At 38.2% G+C, this 22,811-nt stretch overlaps 1 long non-coding RNA gene across 2 annotated transcripts; it reads left to right on the forward strand.

The window, feature by feature from the left end:
• The first annotated feature begins 830 nt into the window (after positions 1-830).
• LOC125323974 lies at positions 831-18,636 on the forward strand. 2 transcript variants are annotated; one of them, XR_007202735.1, is made up of 3 exons: positions 831-935; positions 5,117-5,201; positions 18,471-18,636. It is a non-coding gene; the product is annotated as an uncharacterized LOC125323974 (long non-coding RNA). The 2 variants fall into 2 exon arrangements; XR_007202734.1 differs by lacking the exon at positions 18,471-18,636 and adding an exon at positions 5,739-6,117.
• The last annotated feature ends 4,175 nt before the right edge of the window (positions 18,637-22,811 follow it).

Consider the following 22,811-nt stretch of genomic DNA (forward strand, 5'->3'; position numbering starts at 1 on the left):
GATGCAAAGATAAATGTAGAATAGAATACAATTCCGCAGTCTAGAAAAACAGGTTTAATGGCCTTGCTTTTTATGTTTTGTTTAGCACAACAGAACTTGCTGATCATCTAATCTGATTGAGAGTGGTTATAGAGTTTAGGATGGAGAATATGGATACTATTAATTTTAATATTATTAATGTTTTGCAGTTGTAAACACACAAGCCAATATCCTCTTAGAAAAGGTGAAGTGTTAGTACCATCCTGCACTGCAGATTCATTCAGCATTATGTGGAATTTTGGCTGTTTGTGTTAGAGAACTATTAATACACACTGAAGCAGACAAAGAACAGCAGAATGGTCAGAGAAAGGAAAGAATATCATGCGAGAGAGTAAACAAGCTCGGCTTGTTTGGTTTAGCAAAACACAGATGGAAGGAGGGATATGATTGTACTTGATAAATATGTCAAGGGAAATACCAGGCTGGGAGCTATTTAATCTGAGACTGTGTTTGCACACAGAAAATTTTTATAAAGCTGGCTATAAGTACATTTAGGACTGAAATCGTAAAATGCTTTTGAAATATGAGATAGTCCAGTTGCGAAGGACAGGAAGCAATAGATACAAATTGAAATGCAGAAGATTCCATTTAAACAAGAGGAAAAAAACCCCCAATATTGTCAGGGTAGGCAGAGAGCATTCCACTCTAACCTCTGTAGAGTAGGACTGGGTAGTTACATGTATTCACCAAAGGAATTCAAGCGTACTCAGGAATAGATCACATGCTCTGAGTGTTTATGCCTATTTATCCCACTAATGGTCTCGATTTATTTTTCAAGTGGCTGCCTTGGTTCAAGACGAGCCAGAAGATTTCAAAACAGCACAACTCCCATCTATGGCAAAGGGACACCTGATACTGAAACCCATTGTCATATCTTTAAAGATTGTCCAGAGCAGGTAATATCTTGATTTGCTATTTCATGGAATTTGAGTTATAAAAATCGTCTTTGTTTGTTTGTTTGTTTGGTTTTTAATTAGTAGCATGAAATAAAGGAAAAAATATTTGCTGAAAGACTTTAAGTTTTTATTTGTTGAATATAGCTTTTTACAACTACAGATTGCTGACAACAAGCCTCCATTTTAGGAGAAGGATCAGAGCAAGGAATCTTCTCATCTTGCTCCATTATTACTGTTCCAGAGGTAACACTGTAGACCTTAAAACAAAGAAAAAGAAATCACTACAATGCCTTTCTGAAGAAGATCAATGTTTATCTTACAAAAACTGAGGCTGTTGAAAAGGCACTAATTTTGTCAATCCATCTAAATTTTACAAAACTTTCCTTCTAGTATATCAAGAAGAAAATGGTGCTGTTCATTCATTTATGCACATGAACAGATGAAAAGAGTTTGCATGTGTGTGTATATATATATACACATTAAAAAGTAAACTTTATATATAAGCAGTAATTTTTAAAGATGTAAATGTCTTCTTTTTTCATTAAAAAGTTATTTTGTCTTTGGTCATCAAAAAGAGTAATAAACCCATCCTTGTGACTTAGAGTCACAAAGCGACACACCATGCAGCACACTGAGCTTCCATTTCAGATTATTTTACCAATACTCCAGACTCTTGTGTGGTCAGGCAGATCAAGTGGATTATGCATTCACAGTTTTGCCCAGAGCAGAAAACAATCCTGCGCAAAAGGAGACAAATGCATACGAGAAATCTGGCAAAGATGCAATATACAGCTTTTTCTTTTCATTTTTTCCTCCTGCCATTGGCATCTTTTGTTTGAGGACTACAACCCTGTGAATGTTTGCCACAAATCCTGCTGATCATGTTTTCTTCCCCAGCAGTAGCTACTCATAACTTAATTTCTTCTGCCCTGGTTACAACTAGGTGTCATTTTTTTCCTATAAAACACTGCTTATTTTATTTCTAGTTATCTAAACTGGGCTGTGCAGTGTGGAGTGAAACACCTATCTTCTACTCCCACCTTCTTTTCCTGTACAGCAGTAATTTTTTAGTTCATTCAGTTGATGTTTTTTGGACATAGTCATAGGTTCAGTATTTGCTTCCCTGTAAGCCTGGTAATAGGTAGATGATGTGAAGGCATTTTTTTCCAAAGGACCAAGACTTAAGACAAAATTTTTATTTTCATGAGTAATCTTGATGACTTCAGTATAAGAGCTTGGGAGAAAAATTCTGCAGAATCAGATCCAGTTGTTTTGGGGGTTTTTTTGTGGTGGGTTTTTTTGTTGTTTGTTTGGGATTTTTGGGGTTTCTTTTGTTGTTCTAGAGATACCTTACTTGTGAGAATGTGACTACACTGATAATTTACAAAGGGTTTTATTTTTTATATTATGCTTTTTTCCATGCTCACTGAATTAAGAAACTCTGTGTAGCAACTCTGCATTCTAATTTCTGATTTAGATGGGCTCTATTTATTACTCAGTTTACTTCATTCTAGGTCAACAGCTTTAATTAGAGTATTTTTAGCAGATCATGAAATACAAGTGCACACAGACATGGAAATACATTAACCAGTACAATCCCAGCACTAAGTGCTGCACCTCTTTCTTCCTCTATAAGCAGAAACAGCTGTTTTTTTGTAATCACTAACTGTTTGTCATCTTTTCTTGCACTCACACTACCATTTCTCCCTGTCATAGCTTTGGTTTTATTCTACTTTTATTTCCCCTGTAAAGGCATATTTCTTACTAGTAAAACTTAATGAAAATTAGTCTTCAAAAGCCATGTTTCTGCTCAAAAATTTGTAACTATAATAGAAAGCTGAACTGAACAAAAGGCCTTTTCTAAAGTATTATTTTCCTTCAATATTTACCATGGACTAGAGCTGAATTAAGGTGCTTATGTTTCTAAATCAAATCAAACATTAGGGTGGGATGTGGGAATTACAATTTTGGCATGAAAAACTAGAACAACTGGATTTGATTAACTAATGTGATGGAGATTTTTTTTTTGGTTACCAGACTTGGCCACTTAAGACATGCATAGAAGGTCATATGCATGGGCTGGGGAAAAAAGAAAAAATCATTTCAGTTCAACAATAGGAACTGTGGTACTTGAATAAACCCTGGGCTGGAGAGTGAAATTTTTTATACTTATGCATCCATGATTATTTTTCAAGTGGAGGCCATTGTCTGCTAGTCCAAGGCTCTGATAAATCTTCAGTTCCTGTGCTGATAGTGTTGCAGGCAGGACTATCTTGAACAAAATCCAGGCTGTTCGCACAATGACATTTTTGTAAGGAATCAGGAGTTACCATGCACAGCTCAGGTTTTTCTGGTACTCAGGTCTAGTTGCACCCACACTCTGCCATCCATAGAACCCATCAAGTCATGTGGCAAAGCAGGACTGCAATTCCCATACCCATGACCTGGGAGATGTTCTGCAGGTAATGTTTTGTACCAGGCTGGAATCTGTTTGACAGGGGCTTAGGAGAAAGGTTAAGTGGAGGACAAACTACCACTGCTCTCCAGCAGCAGTTAACACTGATCTTTATAGCATTTTATAGCAAAATAATATACATTCTGGCACTGCAATTAATAGATTCTGCATGACAAGTGATAAAAGTTATAAATTACTTCTCTCAGGCTTCATTTTTCCCTGCTTTTTAGTCAATATTACAAAGCCTGATGTAATTACCCATTTGGCAGCTCTCCTTGTCAGTCATCTGCTGATTCATAAGCCTGTCAAACAATATATTACACACCAGATCATCTGTGAGGACTTTGCTGGCACAGGCCTGGCACTGAATTTGGTTTTCAAGGGTATTCCAACAGAATCTGAACTATCCTCATGGTTCCTGTGCCAGTCCTGTCTCCTTGCTGTACACAGAGCAGTAGGATTTTAGGCTGCACTTCTCTTGTTGCCCAAAATGACTTGCACGCCTTTCCACTCCAGAAATCAGCCAGCTGTGCTTCTTTTGGCATTAGTTTGCCATGTCAGGAAATATGTCAGGTGCTGATTTTGTAGCTGTTTGGGGGGATATCTACAGGCAGTGTGGAAACGCGCTGGTTCAGCTTGGAGGCATTTAGCTGCCTTTGTTTCCTGTGGTTTGATAGCCTTTACTTATTGGGGGGCCCGCTTCCCTGCAAATCCCAGCAAAAGGGTGTAAATTACAAACACACCAGAACCAGGGAGACATTTTTTCATATTTTTACTACTAAGTGAAAGGTAGAAAATTTTTCTGAGAGCCAATTATTGGCACACTGAAGTTCCCTCCTCAGCATATTTGTCTCCTTGGTGCACTTCCCTGCTGCAGCTCTCTTTGTGCAGCTCTGTGACTCTCTGCCACTGATCAGCGCTGCTGTGTGTATTTTGTCCTTCCAGGTAATTAAACACTGTCCAGATAAACAAGGAACACTGCTGAGGCCTACATCTAGGCTGAAAAATGTAACTGTTTTCACCTATTGTTATGAGGATTGTTCCTTATTGCCTTTTAACAGATCTAACTTCAAAGTATCTGGAAAAATATTAACTACTGAGTATTTTTGCATTTGTAGGAGTGTAGTTTTACAAATGATATTTTAAATGATAACTTATTTGCTGTCCATTTTACTAGTAGGGTAGGAGTTGAGAGGTGTTAAACATTTACTCTTCTTAGATTTATGTTTAAATATATGACCTTTTGTTCCAAAATTATTTTTCAGGATTTTTTACAGTTATTTGTTTGTCAATAAAATAATTAAAAATCATATATATATGTATATGTATATGTATCTATCTATATATAGATATACATACATATATAGATATAGGAATAAAAACTAGAATGACTTTGATTGGGCAAAGGAGAAATGTTTGTCCAGAAGTTACATGCAACTTATTCTGAAATCAGGAAAATTCCAAATATCATTTTCTATATTTGATTAATTATTAGCTCAATTTTCCTTAGAAGTCACAGAAACTGAAGAAAGAAATGCCAGAATCTCACAGAGAAAGGTATTTTACCTTTAATTCTAGACAGAATGCAGACAGAAAATGCTGAAAACCTTGGTAGGATATAATTTATTTATTTTTCTCTTTTTGTAATTAAATGTGGCTAACTTCCAAAACAGATTCTTTATTATTATTATTATTATTATTATTATTATTATTATTAATGTTACAGGCCAAAGAGCATCTGAAACCTCAAGTTCATATCTCTCTAGAAAAAGGACAGCCCTCAGAGACATCATGCAAACCACATGACAGAGGTAATTTTAGCATAAATATTAAAATAGTAGGTATTACCTCAGAACTGTAGTAGTGGGAGTTAATTCTACACGGTATCTGAAAACAAAACATCACTTGGAAACCAAGACCATTACCTCAGAGGATGCTGAAGCTTCCTGTAGAAGACTGTTCATCTCTTTATTGTATTGTTTAGCAGTAGTGGATGTACCAGCATTAATTTTGATTAATGTTGCCAAGGTTAGCACTCCACTGATATGAATGAAGAAATTCAGGTTCATGCTGAGTCCTCCAGATATGACAGGACTAATGGGTTATAGATATAAAGGTTGCAGAATAATGAAGGGCTGGATGGACTGACTCAAAATCTCAGCAGTTGTGCTTTTCTGCCACATGCCCCTCAGCAAATTTTTTGCAGGACATCTGGGCTGTATCACACTGCTTTTCTAATGCTGGAGGAGTAACTGATAGGGGATTAAGATTTTCTTCCCACTGGAAAATTCTCCATTACTGCAGCAGGTCATAATTAAGTCAAAATGGCATTCTTATTCTCTCTCCAGGAAGAAGCTGATACCCTGACTCCTGTGTTCCCTTCTTGCTCAAGTGCTGCTCCAAACCAGCCCCTTATGGCTCTTGGAATGGATGAATTCTGGTCTTTGTGGTGCTGGAGTTCTTTGTTTCCTGTGGCCTGAAATTTAGATAAACTCAGTTTACAAATTGTTGGAAGAATTTGGTGCTGTGAAGTTGTCCAAAATAGTGGCAATAACAATTGAACATGTGCTTGTATTCCAGTGTTATAACTGGGGCAGTGAATTAAACTCATATATGTGGGCAAGAACAGAGCAGACAGTATGATCCTCTCTCTAAATGTGAAATTGATGCAGCTGGTGAGGGGTCAGTAGCTCTGACCGAGGAAGCTGTGACTGGTCCGGAGAGATGGTCCCATGAGGAATCATCTTCCTGAGGCCCAGTGTCTTCCCTCAGCTGCTGGCCAGGAGGGCCCGTGCAGAAGCTGTCAGCTCTTTAGTGATTGTCAGCTCGTGATTCCAGCTCAGCTCTGCAGGGCAGCCTCCAGGCCAGACCAGGGAGAGAGACGAGAGGCCCGTGTGGCTGTCCCACACAAAGTAGCTTTATTAGTCCAGCAAAGGGGAGGCCAGGGATGAGCTCTCTCTGGTCTCACAGGGGCAGAGGGCTAGATCTCATAGGGATACAGGGGGTGGGTGTCAGAGGGTAAAGGCCAATGGGTTACAAAGGATCTGCATAAGGTCTCCCAGAATATTCTGGGTCTGTCTTCTCGCCGTAACTGAAAAGTGGTTGCCTTCCCAGGGGAGTCTCGCTGGAGGTTAAGCACTCTCCTTATCTCAGCAGGCCTCTCTCCATGGCAGGGGCTGGGCATACCCCACATGAAATAAGTAAGAAATATGTGCCAAAGTTTTCCTCTCCTTTATGTCAAAGAAAACGGGATTTGTGAGCGAAGTTCCAAAGACATAGTTCATTTCATTACAGGGCTGAGCACTGTAATCTATACTTTTTTTCCCACATAAAGCTTAACAAGTCTTGAAATGTATCTCATAGCAGATGACCACGACCCAAACAATAAAAATACAGATTAGAAATTAGTTGCATGTGTCTAGCAATGAGGGTTACTAACACCTGGAACACCTTATCTAGTGATTACTTCTTAGACTACCGGTTACTTCCAATATTGAAACCAAGTTAAATCCACCTTTGATTGAAATACTTGAATTTTTCATGCCTCCCTGCATGTGAAAATCATTGGTTTATTGTTGATATATAAAAAAGATGTCCTTTCCGTCAAGTCAGATTCTGAAAAATTCATGAGAAGAAATAGCATTTCATCACTCATATGTGCACCTCTTCTGCTTTTAAAAATAATACATCTGATTCTAAAGAGGAGAGTGCTAAATTGTTTGCCTACTCCCAGTATGTAATATCTTCTTAGAATGAGTGAAATTTAAAATGCAGAAAGTAGTTTTGCCACATGGGAAAATGCAACCTGCTTTTAAACTGACTAGTGTGGTCCTGAGCGGTTATGAAGAGGATTCCCTTGCTACAGAATGCTCTCACTCATTTTAGCATTACTATTTCATCTTACCCTCAGCAGACTTTTCAATTCAGCTGTAATATCTGTCATAAGTTGAACTTTAAGTTCTGTAGTTGGGCTTTACCTTGTAGAATATGCCTTTCTTCTTACCTAGGGGGATCTTTTAACTTTATTGATACTCCATTCACAGCAAAGCTCAGCTGAAAAAAAATGTTTTCTTCTTTGCCAATGCCCAGACATTTTCTTATTTCCTTTCTGGGTTTTTTGGGTGTTTTTCACATGTAAAGAAATGCCTTTATAAATACCTTTATAAATACAAAGTGCCTTTGTCTTTTATGCTTCTTGTAAATCATTGATGAACTCCAGTCAGAAGAGTGGGAGCACTTTATGATCACAAAGTTAAGCTTGTTAGTTTTTGGTGGTTTTTTTCATGTTCTCTGACAAACCAAGACTTTTTTATTGAGATCTGTTCTTGTGAATCCTATTTCAGGATTAAATTTGTTATGCTGTATTTGGATATTCCTGGAAAGTACTTCATGATACATTTTAGAATCTACTGTCAAAATGCAAACACATTATTTTTATGCATTCTGCAGCATTAGACACCAAATGTGGCAAAGTCATTTCTAACAGACTTGAATTCAAGAGGCATCTGCTTTTTGCTGTTTTGGCATGAACATTACTTTTAGATACAAAGGAAAAAAAATAAGGAGCTGCTGGTAGATTTCAAAGAAAGTTTAAGTAATGGGTTCTGATTAAGCCTTGAGAGTTTTGCTTGACACTTATATTTGATGTCATCAACTCATTAACTGTTGCATTAACATTAGCAATGAGTTCCAGTGTGGCTTGAAGGAAGGTGAGCTATTTTATTTGCCATTATCATTGATTTCCACGCACAAGCAGGAGTGTTACTGAATCAAAACCTGTTTGTGCAAGCTTCCTTGTTACTTTTTCCTTCTTGGGAGAGCATTATTAGCTATATTTCTAGTGCACATGGCCTGCTGATATTCCTCACAGGAAATTCACTTTTTATACATAGGACACAAAACAATGGTCATGGGCATCAATAGGAGATGTTGTGTTTATTTCAATGGACTTTGGATTAGGTCCAGGTTTCTCTAAAACTGTATTCTCTCTGTTTTCATTTGATAAACATCTCTATAACAAAAGAAAAAAGAGAGCATTTTCAATACTGCTGTTCTTATTAAAAGATGTGCTTCACACATCATCCTGCTTTCCACAGCTTCTCCTGTTGTATTCCGTTTTGGTTCCTTCTTACTCTTTGGAGTTCTGTGGGTGTGAGTAGTAAGGAATCTGGTACTCATGACTTGCTTGGTGACGGCTGAGTTCTTGTAGGTGAAGTGGAGAAGTGGTGCCAGCTATTGTGGCATTACTGGCCAGCTTCTGACAATTTGGCCAGCAATGCCACCTTTGAAAATAAATACACATTTATAAGCCTCAAGAGAGAAATTCCTGAACAAAATTAATCCACAGATCATACTGACATTCTATTTTTCCTGTGGAGTGCTTCCTTTTCTTGATCTGTTTGTGTATTCTGTATTTCATCACCAAGACAAACATCTTAAAACCAGATTTGTAACAGTCTCCAGAACACCTTCTATGTTCTCTATAGAATAGATTTGCACTTTGTCTTCCATGCAAATTTTTTTTTCGTTCTGCTCTCTGTAAAAACATTTAAATAGGTGCTTCCTTAGACTCTTTTTCCTCCACATCTCTTCAAGGCAGTTCCTGTTTGTTTCTCCTGTCCTTGGTTTGTGTTTGTTTTTGGAGATTTACCTAACAAATGCAGTACAATCTAACATAAATAGTTCCCTAGTTTTCCTTTCTTTCCCTTGTTTTTCCATTGGAGGGACCTTATGGTTGGTTTCCTAGCTCATCTCATTTCATGTCATTAATTAAATAACCTAAATTTTTTAAAAAATGAAATGTTAGAAAGTTTAAATATTTCTGTCTCCCTTGCATGTCTAAGATGCTCCAGAGATGGACATTTTTGCTGATTCAACACATAGGATGGTTTTGTGCAACCTGGGTCTTTCCCTTTGAAACCCATTAAGAGTTTACTGATGAGTTCAGACATAGAGGAGTTTTTCCAAAAAAGCACATGAGGAGGAGGAGGAGGAGGAGGGAATTGTACTGCACTGAACATGTTGTGCAGCCTCTGGTGCTGCAGCTCAGACCTGGAGAAACCCTTACAGGTGGGTGGGTGGCTCCCAGGGCTGTCCCCTGCAGAACTCCTATATGCACTGGTGAGTACATTTGAATTTTAAAAGTGTCAAGGGGACGACTAAGGCATGGAAATTATTCCATAAATCAACTCCAAGAATCCAGTTACAGACCACGGAGTTACTGACTTAGCAGTTTTATCTAAACCATTGATTCTTGAGAGCTTTATGGATAATTTGCTTAAATCAAGGTTACCTTAATTATGGAAACTTGATTAATTGCTGCAGTATTTCGGCTTTCTTGAAACATATTAATCCTAATAGAGGCACCTAAGTACCAAAGCCTTGACAAATACCTAGTGTTGTGTATACGGAACATAATTTATGATACCGACGTTGTAGCTGTTACATTCAAAGACACATTGTTTCCACCAATGGGTTTACTACATCATTTTATATAGTTTGTGACTGGCCTAGAAATGCGTATAATAAATGAAATGGAATACAATCAGATACTCAGGGATATGTTGTGCACTGCTTGTAGAAGTGCAGCACAAGACGAGGAAGAAAGAACTAAAGTTGACTTTGATTGGAACGTAGGCGAGTAGTGTAGATCTGCTCTCCGTGTAGTTTAAACAAAGTAGAAAAGCAATTTATAACTAAATACAGTACTGTGTGTACTTTTCTGAAATTGCAAAATAGAGCTGCTGGGTTCTGAAGTTCAGATGAAATTGTACAGTGTTCTTCGTCTCCTACTCATTTCACTTAAATCTCTTCTCCCAAGGGATCAGGTGGCTCAGGTCCTTAACAATGAGACCTGACACTTTTCCAGTTTTTGGTGTTTCTTTTCTTTCTGGTGACATGTTGAAAGCATTCTAAAACAATGCTTTAGTTCTGGAATATCACTCAAAAGAAGAAACAGTTAAGTGAGTGAATGCTTTATAAATATTCAATATTAATATTTTCCTCCTCTCTCTCTTAAATTTGCTACCAGTGGTAAAACTGGCAGGTTAATATTCCCCCTGAAAGTCTGTCACACTGCTCCTGTCATAAATGACATCACATTTCAGCGAGATGGTTGCCTTCAGCGCTAGATTTAGAAATGTCTGTTCTAGCTGCCAGCTTGAGCAAACAAATTTCATAGTTTTCTATTGACAAGTCTTTCTTAGCTTGTTAACTTCTTGACTGTTCAGCTGAACATAATGGGCATCAGTTCTCATAGCTGCTCACCATTTTACTGATATGAAAGACAGAAACACTTGGGTTTTCAGCAGGAGCTGAGCAGCCAAAAGCAAAGCTTCAGAAGGGTAGGTACATGAGTGATAACAAATACATACACCCACTTAGAGCATTTAGCTTTATAGGGTAAATTTACAAAAGTGCACAGGTTTACACATGAAAAGCAGGAGACTAATGGACTTCAGATGCTTAGGCACATTTATCAGCCTCACTAAGCGCCCACTTGAATCAGAGGCATCTAAATACCATTTAAAATATAGCCCTGAGCAATACAGTGCTCCTTTGATCCCCAGAATAAGTAGAGAGAGCCTGAAGGCAGTTCCATACCACTCGGATTATTTGAGGTCCTAGTGATTTGTAACCAGTCACGACACTGCTCCTCCTTTACACACACTCAAGAGCTTGGGTGGCTGGTGGAGAGGCTGCTGCCATGTGCTGCCTTTGTGCTGTGGAGAGCCTCACTGCAGAGTGCCAGCTCAAGGGTCCTCAGGGTTGCTTGAAGCTGCTCCTCCTACAAGAGAGATGAAATTCAAGACAAAATTCTGGTCACAGATGCTGAACACTCAGAAAGTAGCAAGAAAAGTCTTGGTGTGTGGTTATATAATCTTTATATGCATAAAAACATAGTGGTTTTACAAGGAGTGACAGTTTTATGAAGATGTCAGCTCAGGCTTAGTATTGCCAGTATCTAAAATTCATGCTACAAAAATATCATGCAGTTACCATGTTTGCAGATTACATGGAAGAAAAGCTCTCTCTCTCTCTCTCTCTCTCTTCAGTTTATTATACGACTCCAGAAATGGGTTCACTGATAAAGCTAAACTACAATCAACACTATGAAGGGTTTCCATCCAGTTAGGCATTTTTAAAAAAAATTAGGAGTGGGGAAAAATGTCCTGAAATCTATGGCCTACATCATCTGAGATTTAAGAAATATCAAGTGAATGGAAAGTAGAGGTGGTTAGGCTTTATTTGGAGCCTACTTTTCCTCCTTCTTGTCCATGTTTCTGTGTGATCCTGGCAGTCAGATAGAGATCCCTGGAGAAAAGGGCATCTGTCTGCTCTTTGTTAAGAGCAAAGTTCCAGGCAGTCTCCTAACATGGGATTATAAGGCTCTGTTTGGATTTCATTTGGCATCTAAGTGCCCTGCTCAGAAATCAGCAGAGTGTCTACATTTAATTTGAGCACATATATAAATCTTTACTTTAATATAGGTGCAATAATTTTCACATGGGGTGTGCAAAAATGCAACTTATAGATAAGTGTTTTTAGGATAACACAGAATTTAATAAAATATACAAGGTAGCTAGTTAACCAAAAGGATTCTTTCAAATTTAATTTAGCTGTCTTAAATTATTTTTTTAGTTAAATTTTAGAGGCCAAGTCTTTGACTTAAATAATGTTTAATCATATTGAGTCTTAAGTATTGTATAAATGATCCATGGTACCACACAGAAGTTAAATCTGGGCCTTACCCTTTTTATAGATATCCCAACTATAAGCAAAATCACACATCATTACTTCAATGATGGGGTAATTGCAAATTTTGTATTCCTTATATTTAATGAGGAATTACATTGTATGGGGTAAACAACTGAACATTTCAGTTCTCCAAAGATGATAATGTGTGTTCTTTCACTATACACAAATATGTGGGTGTGAATGACAGGCTCCTACCATCAGGAGTCTTCAAAAAGTCTTGGATTATGACACGTGGGAGGTATTTTTTGTGATGATAGTAGTTCTTGCTACATAAATACCCGTGAACATTTCAAGACAAAGAAAAATAATAATTCTCTCTGTGGGCTTTGGGGTAATGTTGCAAGTGTTATGTTGGCCTGAACTGTTAGACATCCATGTGAACAATACTGTCTTCAAATAGAAATTTCAGCAGTTACTGTTCTGTACACAGCTGGGACTTCTTTCATCCCTTGAACTTTTTGGTTTTCTCCTTCGTTTCGGTTTTCACATTGTGATTATCACTGCAGGCTCTTTCATCCCTTTGACTGCCCCCAGACTGTCTGCCACCTGTGGCTGCAGCTCTTTGAGAGCCAACCCTCCAGATACAGGGGTTGTGTTCATAAGAGAAACGTTCCCCATCTCCAGACCAATGTACCTGGGGTTGAAATCTGTCTTTGCCTGTTGCCTGTGGGCTCCAGAGTTCTTGTGTACATCAGGCAGAACGGTGGAGTGTGAATTCCCAGCATGGAACCTGCCCCTAACTAACCCCTGGCATGAATATTCATCCTACTTAAATCAAGACAGCTTGTCCCACTTTCTGTCAGTGTTCCCTACCACAGTGGCAGTCTCATTCTCACTGTGGAACACTGTGCAGTCTCTTTCCTTCTCAGGCAAGCCTGAAAATATGATTTTTAGCAAAAAATGCTGCAGACGATTGAGTGCTGAGGGACTGACCCTCCAGGACATAAGTGCTCACAAGCCAAGGGGAGGGAACAGCTTGGAAGTCCTGTGTAGCAATCCTTTCCAACACACTGAGATATTTTATTTATGAAGAACAGTAGTCATGAATGGCAGTTTAAGCATTTACTAATCTGCTTAGCTCAAATGCTAGGACATTTGAATAACTTGCCATGCCACTCATTCCCCAATGAACCATAGGTTTATAGAAGGAAAAAAGGAAACTCCAAACAAAAAAATATGCCCAGGACCTTAGAGTTCCCAGAGCTCAGTGTAAGCCTGAGTCATTCAGAAACTGAAAATGGCCACAGGAAGGACACATGATTTAAATGAATAATCAATGTAAAACCATATGGTGTTATTTCTAAAAATAGCATCACCAAGATTATACATCTATACTGCTGGCATAGTTATATCTAGATTTCCAGTCAATAGTATACACCTCGAGACACTTGAAATGCTAGAATACAGATTAATTAAGACCCATTTTTTTCCTTTCAGACCCCAGATGTTAGAAAGCTTTGACAGCAATAGGCTTTTAAGATCCAAAACATTGAAAATGGAAGGTGTATTTCATAATATCAGCGTGGAATCTGGCTAAATTTAAGTGCTAGAAGGAATTTACCATGACTGTGTAAGATCTAAATTTGTACTGAATGAAACAAGGGTCTTTCAGAAGCTTAATTTTGAAATGGCAACTTAATCAAAACCACTTTAATCTTATCCCATAAAAAAAAAAAAATTTGAACTTGCCTTCAAAGCAAGATCTGGCCATACATCTAGAGCACCATCCTATGGAACAAAGTCTTAATGCTTGCCTGTAACAAAGCCATTTTGAAACCATTGCATCCATATCCACTAGAACAGTCAGGGAAGGGGAGGATTTCCCTGTGCCTGTGTGACTGGTGTTGGCTTAATTAAAGAAGTCATCATTTCCAGCCCACTCTGTACTCTCTACACAATGTTTTTACTGTACTGAAATGTGAACATTTTTCTCATCTATTATCCAGGACAAAAAGGAAGACATTTAGCACTCAGAGCGTGGATAGCCTAAACCTATCACGGTAAAACAAGTCTGCTCATGTTGAGTTTTCTTAGTGCAAACAATCTGTTTGCCTACTCTACCATAAGCTCAGAAATCCATCAGGCTTGGAAATGTTTCTGCACTTGATGAACTGGTTTTACACTGAACTATCACTAATCAATGCTCCATTATCTTATTTTTCCTAGGTGTTTGTCTGCAAACCAAGCAGTTCTCTAAGTAGTCGAAGCAAGTTGGGGCTGGGGATGGAAGAGGGGCAGATGTTGACAGAATTGCACAGTAAAGTAATATGATGAGAAGTGTTGTTCTTCATGATATGTCAGAGTTAAGGCTGGTAGGTGAAGCCTTGCCATCCAACTAAATCCAGTGCCACCCTAAAAACAGCCTATGAATTTGCTTTATTCAGTGTTGAGGACTAATATTCTTGCTACTCCCAGAATCTAATAGCATTTTTCTGTTGGGATTGCAGCCACCAAATGATGATTCCCCACAACTGAGAACTTTCAAATCATTTTTTATGTGCAAGATAAAATTGTCACCTTCAGTAAAGACCTCTGTCACTTGTCCTATTGACTCTTTTCCCTTTCTGCTTTTTTAATACTATCAGATCCCAGGGAACTTGCACTTTAAAAAGTAGCACATAAAAAGAAAAGTAATACACTGATTTCCTCAGTTCCTGCTGTTACACTGTCAGACAAAAACAAATCACAGTACGATGAAAATGATAATTTCAACAATTTTTTGACTGTTAAAAGAAAGAAAAAAGCCCCAACAAAACATGACAACAAAACACCCTCTGATTCCCTTGTCTTGAATCTCATCAGTTTACCAGAAAGAGAAAGGACTCAGAACTTTAAAATCAGGTGCTGCCTCTCAGTCAGCACTTTCCAAAAGGCATCTTCCTATTCTTAACCTGTATTTCTAAGGTATCTGGGCACTCCAGCTGCTGAATTCTGGTTGTCAGTCATTTGTCTACAGGCTTGTAAGTAGTTTTAATGATAGTTCAATTTTTCTGGGTGTATTGTGAAGTTGTGATTCAATGCTAATGTGATACTTGCTCCTAAGTGCTGCCCCAGTGGTGGGGAGCTGATGCATCTCAAAAGGCATCATGGGTTATTCTGCCTTTAGAAATCCTTATATTATGGCAAAACTGTGAAAAATGGATCAAATATCTAGTCTACTATCTGAAATAAAAGATAATATTTTATTTTACCACTAAATTGTATCAGATTAAAAGCTGTTCTGGGGAAAAGTACCCAGGTTTTTTTGTCTGGAGACATCAACTGATAAAAATCAGTTCTTCCCTTTGAATCTTATTCCAGTAGTTCATACCCTTCATTTTTAGAATCTGGAAAACCAAGTCAGTTTATATTTTCATTGAGCTTTCAGACAATTTCTGCAGTCTGGAATGTCCTTATCTTCCTTAACTAATTTTCCTCCCTGAACAAAGTCCACGGGAAAATCCTCAGAGAATGACAGTTCCAGCTCACCAGACTCCAGAAGGGTCACACTGAGTTGTTGTAGAAGGCTCTTTGTGACATTTGGGGGACTTCCGTTCTGGGTCTAGAAGGATCAGTCCTAGTCTTCCCACCTGTACTAATATTTCCTCATCCCCTTATTGCCACGGAGCACATAAACCCTGTAGTTAAAATTTGGGACATTCCTAAATCAGTGTAGGAAAATGTTCCCTTAGTGAGACTTTATATTTATTTACATATTCACGTTGTAAATATGGGAATTTAAAAAGCATTTTGGTTTGCGCTTGCTTTTTTCTAAGACAAAGTTTGAATGACTTTGGTTCCTTCTTTTTTTTCTTTTTTTTTTTTTTCCCCCCAGTTTATTCATCAAGAACACCTGTGATTTTCAAAAGACCTCAAAGTAATAAATGTAAGAGTTTTTTCATACTGAAGGAGAGGATCACTGCCCATCTCCCATATAAATAGAGGCAGAGCACATGACAGTATGGAGATTTTGGCTCAGGCAGGTTTTTACTCCACTTACTCTTACAATTCTAGCAAAGCAGAGATGAGATTGTGACGATTCTTTGCTAACTTACAAACTTGAGGAACACATAAAGGAATTTTTAGGCACAGTATAACACTGTAAATAACTTATCAAGACTGCATAAGTTCAAGATAATAACTACAACCATTAGGATTTGTAGAGCAAATTCAGTCTGTTCTGTTGTGGCAGCTTTATGACATAAAAATTGGCAGCTCTGTAATAGATAATTTAATAGCTAATTAAGCCTGTTAGTTCATTATTTTCATCTTGAAAATGATCCCATGCAGATGTAAACCTTAAGAGAAGTGCAGTGTAAGGAATTGTGGTCATTATCAAAGACACTGCTCATGTGCCTGTCAGAATGAAAGCACATGATAAAGTGAAAGAATGAGTTACCTTTCAGAAAAATCCAGATTAGGAATTGTTTCTTTACAACAGAACAAGTGGTTGTAATGGCAAAACTTCCCAGAAAAGAAGGTTCCTATTTTCTTCCCATTTTTTAATAATTTATCTAGTAACATGATTTATTTGTTGATAAATCAGTCTTTGTTTTCATGGAATATCTCCAGGTGGTAGAAAGTTGGTTACAGCAAAATATCAACCATTTTTTTTTCTTCAAATGAGAAGTGATCATTTGGAATGGCACGGTTTAGTCATGGACTTGGCAGTGCTTGGTTAACAGACTCACTGATCCTAAAGGTCTTTGCCAACCTAGATGATTCTATAATCTTTCAGAGAAAAACTCTGAAACAGCTCTTCAGGAACCCATCCCCCAAACAACAATACAAGCAATAAAAAAGGTGACAAAATGTAAGTCTGTCTGTTATTCCTTGGAGCACAGTGTAGGACACACTGACATATTTTCCTGACCTTAAGAACTGATTAGATGAACTCTTTACACCTAGGAATGAACATTTACATGCTGGGAATAGTCTGGGTAGTTTTAGGGACAGAAATCCACTTATTCTCACAAGAAAAAAAAAAATAAAAAGACATACCACATTGCTCTGATCTGTACACTACTCCAAATTTTGAAAATTCTGGCTGATTCAATGTCTTTATCCTGAGAGTTAAAATCTCCATGGAGATTTTGCCTGAGAGGAATTTTCACCTTTAAAATTGAAGCTGTCAGCCAAGAGCAAATCTCACAGAAGTGAGTAGCAAATGCCTCAGAGAGGCAAAAATATTGCTATAAAATTCAGTGCAGTGGGAGATCAGACTGGCCATGTGCCTTTTCGCTCTGAAAACAACTCATGGAACCAGCAGATTTTGACTCAATATTGTGTTCTCATACAACACATGTGTCCACAAAAACAAGTCAAAATATATAAACCAGATGAGCTATTCCCTGTGACCAATCAAGGAAGTATAAAGTGAGAGCAAAAAGGAAAGTTTTAGCCTTATTTCTGAGCAGTATTTTCAGATATCATAGAGATAAGCACAAAAAAAAGTGTAAAGGGTGAGAGTCATCAGTGCCACATTGCTGTCAGGTTTGTGAATAGGTGTCAAACTCAATTACGACTCTTTTATTTCAGCCTTGCTACAAGAAACTTGGGTAGTGACCTACATCACAATTTGCATCTTTAATGTATTAAATTCCATAATATATCTGTGAAGTGAGCATTATCTTCATGCTCATCTCACAAACTGGACACTAGCAGAGAGAACATCTTTGTTTACAGGAGTCCCAGTATCTTTGTTGAGGGTCCCAGTAATAAAATGATGGCTAATGAGATATTTAGAAATGTCTGGGCTCCTATTATGACTTCCAGGCTTGGTCTACATGATTTGCTCCAGTCCCATTGGCATTAAAAAGAGCAGATCCCATTTCTTGAACGGTATGTCCTTGAAATCTGGCTGGTGCATCATTTGCTTTCTCTCAGTTATGAGAAAAGGCAAATGCCACAGACAGCAAGGCACAGCAAACTGACAAGTTCAGATTATGCAGTGCATCCTGACAAGATCCTAACAAGAGCATTGGTTCTAGCTTCAGTTTTGCAGAAGGAATTTGGTAAGAGAGTATTGTATTGTAAAAGCAGCTGTTGTTTTCACATGAAAAGTGTTTTGTCTAAGTGGTACACTTGTGTTCTCCTTTCTTACTGTGTCGTGCATAGCTATTTTACATTATGCAAACTGACATGAAATTGTGGCAACTGTCCCCTGAACTGTGACATCTTGCCAGCTGGCAGCTGTTACATGGGGAGAACATCCATATCTGCAAGGAGCCCTCCATGAGGAGGAGCAGCCTAAATTTCTCCATGCCAGCTAAAGCTGTGAACGTGGAGAAGGTATGTGGAAGTAAATTTTTTTTTTAATGACTGATATTATATCTGCTTTGCAGCTCCTGCGTGGGCTTCTGTGAAGAGCTCAAGGAAGGCAGAGAGTTTCTGCTCTCTGTCTCTGACCTAGATGTCCAAGGAAGGGCAAGAACTGTTACTACAGAACCGTATTCCCCAGCCACTGTCACTTTTACTGTCTGGAGAAGGTAAAAATGTTCTCCTCTTACACCATCAAAGCAGAGGGTTGCTCAGGTTGCTAACTGATCCAGTTCTGGAAAAACAGATCAGTTCCCTTACTCTTAATTTTCTATTGGGACTCTGGTGAGACACTTTCTACAAGGGCATGCAGTGATAGAGGAAGGGGGAATGGCTTCCAACTGAAAGAAGGTAGATTTAGGTGAACAATAAGGAAGACATTAATTATGCGGTTGAGGAATTGGAACCAGTTGCCAAAAGAAGTTGTGGATGACCTATCCCTGAAAGTGTTCAAGGCCGAGCTGGATGGGGCTTTGAGCAACCTGGTCTAGTGAGAGATGTCCCTGCCCATGGCAGAGGGGTGGAACTTAGTGACCTCTTCAAGGTCCTTCCAACAAAAACCATCCTATGATTCTGTGCCTCCTTAACTCTTTAAGAGCAACCTCCATTGTGGTAGAGTGTGTGTAGATGGCTCTGCTGCATCCCCAAATCTTTCCTGCACAGCTTAACCTTGCATCACACTGGGACCTTATGAAGCCCAGTCCCTTTAATGAAACAGATTTTGTGTTCATTGCAAGCAAAGGCAATGCGTGAGTATATACAGCTATGGATGTGCTGTTGTGGTCATTATTCAACTTGGAGGTTTGGCTCGTTGACTGTATATCCATCAAAACCACATTTCATGTTCATTATGGAGTATAACAGGACATGGATACCAGACTGGGAGAGAAAGGGGGAACAAAAAAAGCCCATAAGTGCTAGGAGCACCCTCCAGCAAAAACATGTCAAATGTTTCAGCCATTGTATTCCCGGAAGTGAAATTCAGTTTCTATTATTGCTCAGAATGACTAAATATAGAAGCAAATGAAAAATCTGCCACACAGAGATGCTAACATGAAGGGCATCTTTTTCCCCTCACTGCTATATGACCCTGCCTGAATGGGGGTTAAAGGGATGTAAGTAGAAGCAGCATATGACAGATAATCCTTCAGTTTCCTTTGAGGTACAAAAAGCAAGCCTTAGAGGTGTGAAACAAAATCACAATGAAATGGGAATAAAATGAAAATAAATGGAACATTCCCTAACCAGGGTTTGCTGTGTCACCTCCAGCCCAGGAGACAGCCTGAACCATGGTCTCTGCAGGCATCTCTGCTTTAGGATCACTGTCTGCTGCTGCTGCTGCTACCCACAGAGCCTCTTAACAAGTGGAAGCTGTTAGCTGAGCTAATGAGACTGGAAAGGTGCAATGACATCCCCTGTACACTAAAGCTTCCGCTGTAATTTTGGGTCTTTTCTATTCAGAGAATAGAAATGGCAAAAATGTGGCAAAGAAATAACAAACACTAGCTGAATTCCAGTTTTTGGAAACCACTGGAAGATTTTCATAGCTTTGAACAAAGTTTTGCTTGCAACTACAGAGAAGGATGTTTTCTTTGTTCTTTTCACACTGTTCTTAAAATCTAGACAGCCCTAAAACCTGGGGAAATTGAGCACTTCTGCACACACCCTGCCCTCCACATATTTCCCAAACAATTGATACAGATAATTAAAATAGACTTTATTCTAGAGCTGCTTGGTCCAGTTTTGGTCCAATGTAACTTATGCTTTTGAAGCTATAAAAATGATGTGTTACTATGGATAGCAGATGAATTTTGCCAACTTTACCACAATAGTAGAGTAGACTAGGCCATCCTCAGCCACTCAATTAGTATGTTTTGCATGAATTTAATTTACATAGAAATGCTTATCCATTTTCATTCTTCCATGCTTTCTCTTCTTATATTGCGTTATTTTAGCTGTTTCAAAATAAAAGCTCACTTAAGATCTTCTTCAAATTTTCACAATTAAACAAATGGTTAATGGCACCTTGTTTCTCACAATCTTCAAGGCCAGATTTTACTCTCAGTGACTCTAACCTGGAAAGGTATTTTGTCATGAGAAGATATCCTACAGACACAAAATATTGCAAATCTCTATACAGCATATGATTTACAATACCTGGATATTCACCAAAGAAGAGAAACTTTGCCAGATCTACTTATATTTTTTAATCTAAGCAAGATATTAGCATTATGTAGATGCTTCTTGCAGGTGTTTTATGATCAATAACAAACTTACCTTTCCATAATGAGCATCAGACAATTTCATGTGTTTATTAAAGCATGAGTTTCTGGAGGCATGGAAATATGAAACCCTTTCTATTTTTATTTTAAAACATCTGAAAACCTCCTCTTGTGGCTGCCAAAGAACCTTTGGAAAATGTGTATCATGCAGTCAGAAGTCATGTGTCAAAAGTCAGAAAGAAAACATAAAGGAATGAAAATATACACTTAAAATATCCATAAAAACATAAGGATTGTTTTTAGTGCCTGACTTCAGATGTTTCATTGTTTAGAGTTGTAGAAACAGTACTATATTAGTGAATTTTACCACAAGCAAGATATAGTATCACAGAAGTGAAGTTTAACGGTGTTTGAATTGCAGATTTTTTCTGTGATCTGCATGTAAATCTGAGATATGCCAGTGTTGTATTTCATATGCAATACAAACTTTTTTTTTGCCACTAAAAAACATAATTTCTAGTGAAAAACTTATTCTGCTAATATTTCTTTAAAATTTCCACTACTTTTTGGAATCAAAATTGACCTTTGAAAATTGGAGGACAACTTAGAGTTATTTTAAGTGCATTACCCTCCTTGACTTGCTAAATCAAGATAAATTATAGTCAGCCCTAGACATGTTTTTGAGCTTGTTGAGATCATAGCCTCCAAACAGCACAGGGTATTCCCTTCCACATGCAACTCCCAGGAGTACTTTTAAAGCTGTGAGGAGACACCAGATCTGAGTTCCCCTTGAGCATGAGGCCTTTAAATGGAGAGTGCTGATGGCTAATTACTGGGATGAAAATCTGTTTTCTAAATGTTTTTCTTAAATATTTCTGTCTGTCTGGATCTGGATACTGGGAACAAGAGGAAACACAGATGTGATGGGAGTGGGTAATTGCTGCCTGCTTTTCTCACCTAAATACTTTTACAAGACATTTTAAAGGGCATAAAGTGCTCCATGGTCAACCACAAGAACCTGTGGAGATGAATGCCATCTTTGCTAAATGTTATAGACTCCCTCTGCACGGACTTTAAATGATAACGGCCTCCTGAAAACATTACACAGTCTATATATAAATATGGCACTCACAATATGTAATATTTTATATATAAACATGGCAATTTTACTGTCATGAGTCTCCAATAAGCTCCTGTGACTTTCAGGTTTCCTCTCTTAACACAGGCCAGCCAGGTGGGCTCAGAATGAGGGGACAAATTGTTTTTTCTGTCAGTTGTGTCATAGCCTTTGATATAATTGACCCATTTTGGTCTTTGCAATGTCTTTGGCTATTCTGTTATTTATAGTTAGTATTTTACAGTCACCCTCTCCACCTCCTTCCACCACAAGAAAATGAATGCTGGCGTGTTTTGAACTTATTTACATGGCACATATCTAGAACAACTCTGCTAACTCCATATTCTGTAATTATTTTACAAAATACTGATTCCTGCATTCCAAACAACTTTCCAGCCAACTTAATGGGATATTTCTCCTCATTGTGACTACAATCATTAACCTGAATGATGATAACATGTGATCGGTAGTCTCTATTTTTTGGGCCCTCCACTGAACTTATTTCACAGATCTACCAGCAGAATAAACTGGGGCATATATACAATGATCTCTTTCTGTTTTATGTGTAAATGTTGGCTTAATCCTCTCTTTATTTTCTCCAGCAGTAGTTTGCAGTATGCAGGTGGACACTGATCAGCCTACACTCCATGGTCATACTGAAGATAAACATGGAATCATTCTTGCAGGGCTGTGCAGTTACAAAATCTGTGCCTTAAGGCCGGGGTAACTCTTGCACTGTTTTCCACATGATATAGTAGCCACCCAGTCTTCCACAATACTCTGCTCCACAGATGACATAGTCGCAATTCAGTATCATGGGCTTTATTTTCTCCCCGCAACAAAAAAAGAATCAGAAAATCTGTGGTGAGCCTTTTTGTTAATACTGCAGTAATCTGGTGGGTTAGCAGATGGTTTATACTGCTTTTGGATGCCCTTTTCACTGCTTGCTGTGAGAAGGTCAAAGCAGCTGATGTAGCTGCTTCTGTTAAGTTCACTGCCACCAGCTGCAAGGGCATTAGTTTCTTTTG

This window comes from Corvus hawaiiensis, chromosome 3 (genome assembly GCF_020740725.1).
Source record: "Corvus hawaiiensis isolate bCorHaw1 chromosome 3, bCorHaw1.pri.cur, whole genome shotgun sequence".
Taxonomy (NCBI): domain Eukaryota; kingdom Metazoa; phylum Chordata; class Aves; order Passeriformes; family Corvidae; genus Corvus; species Corvus hawaiiensis.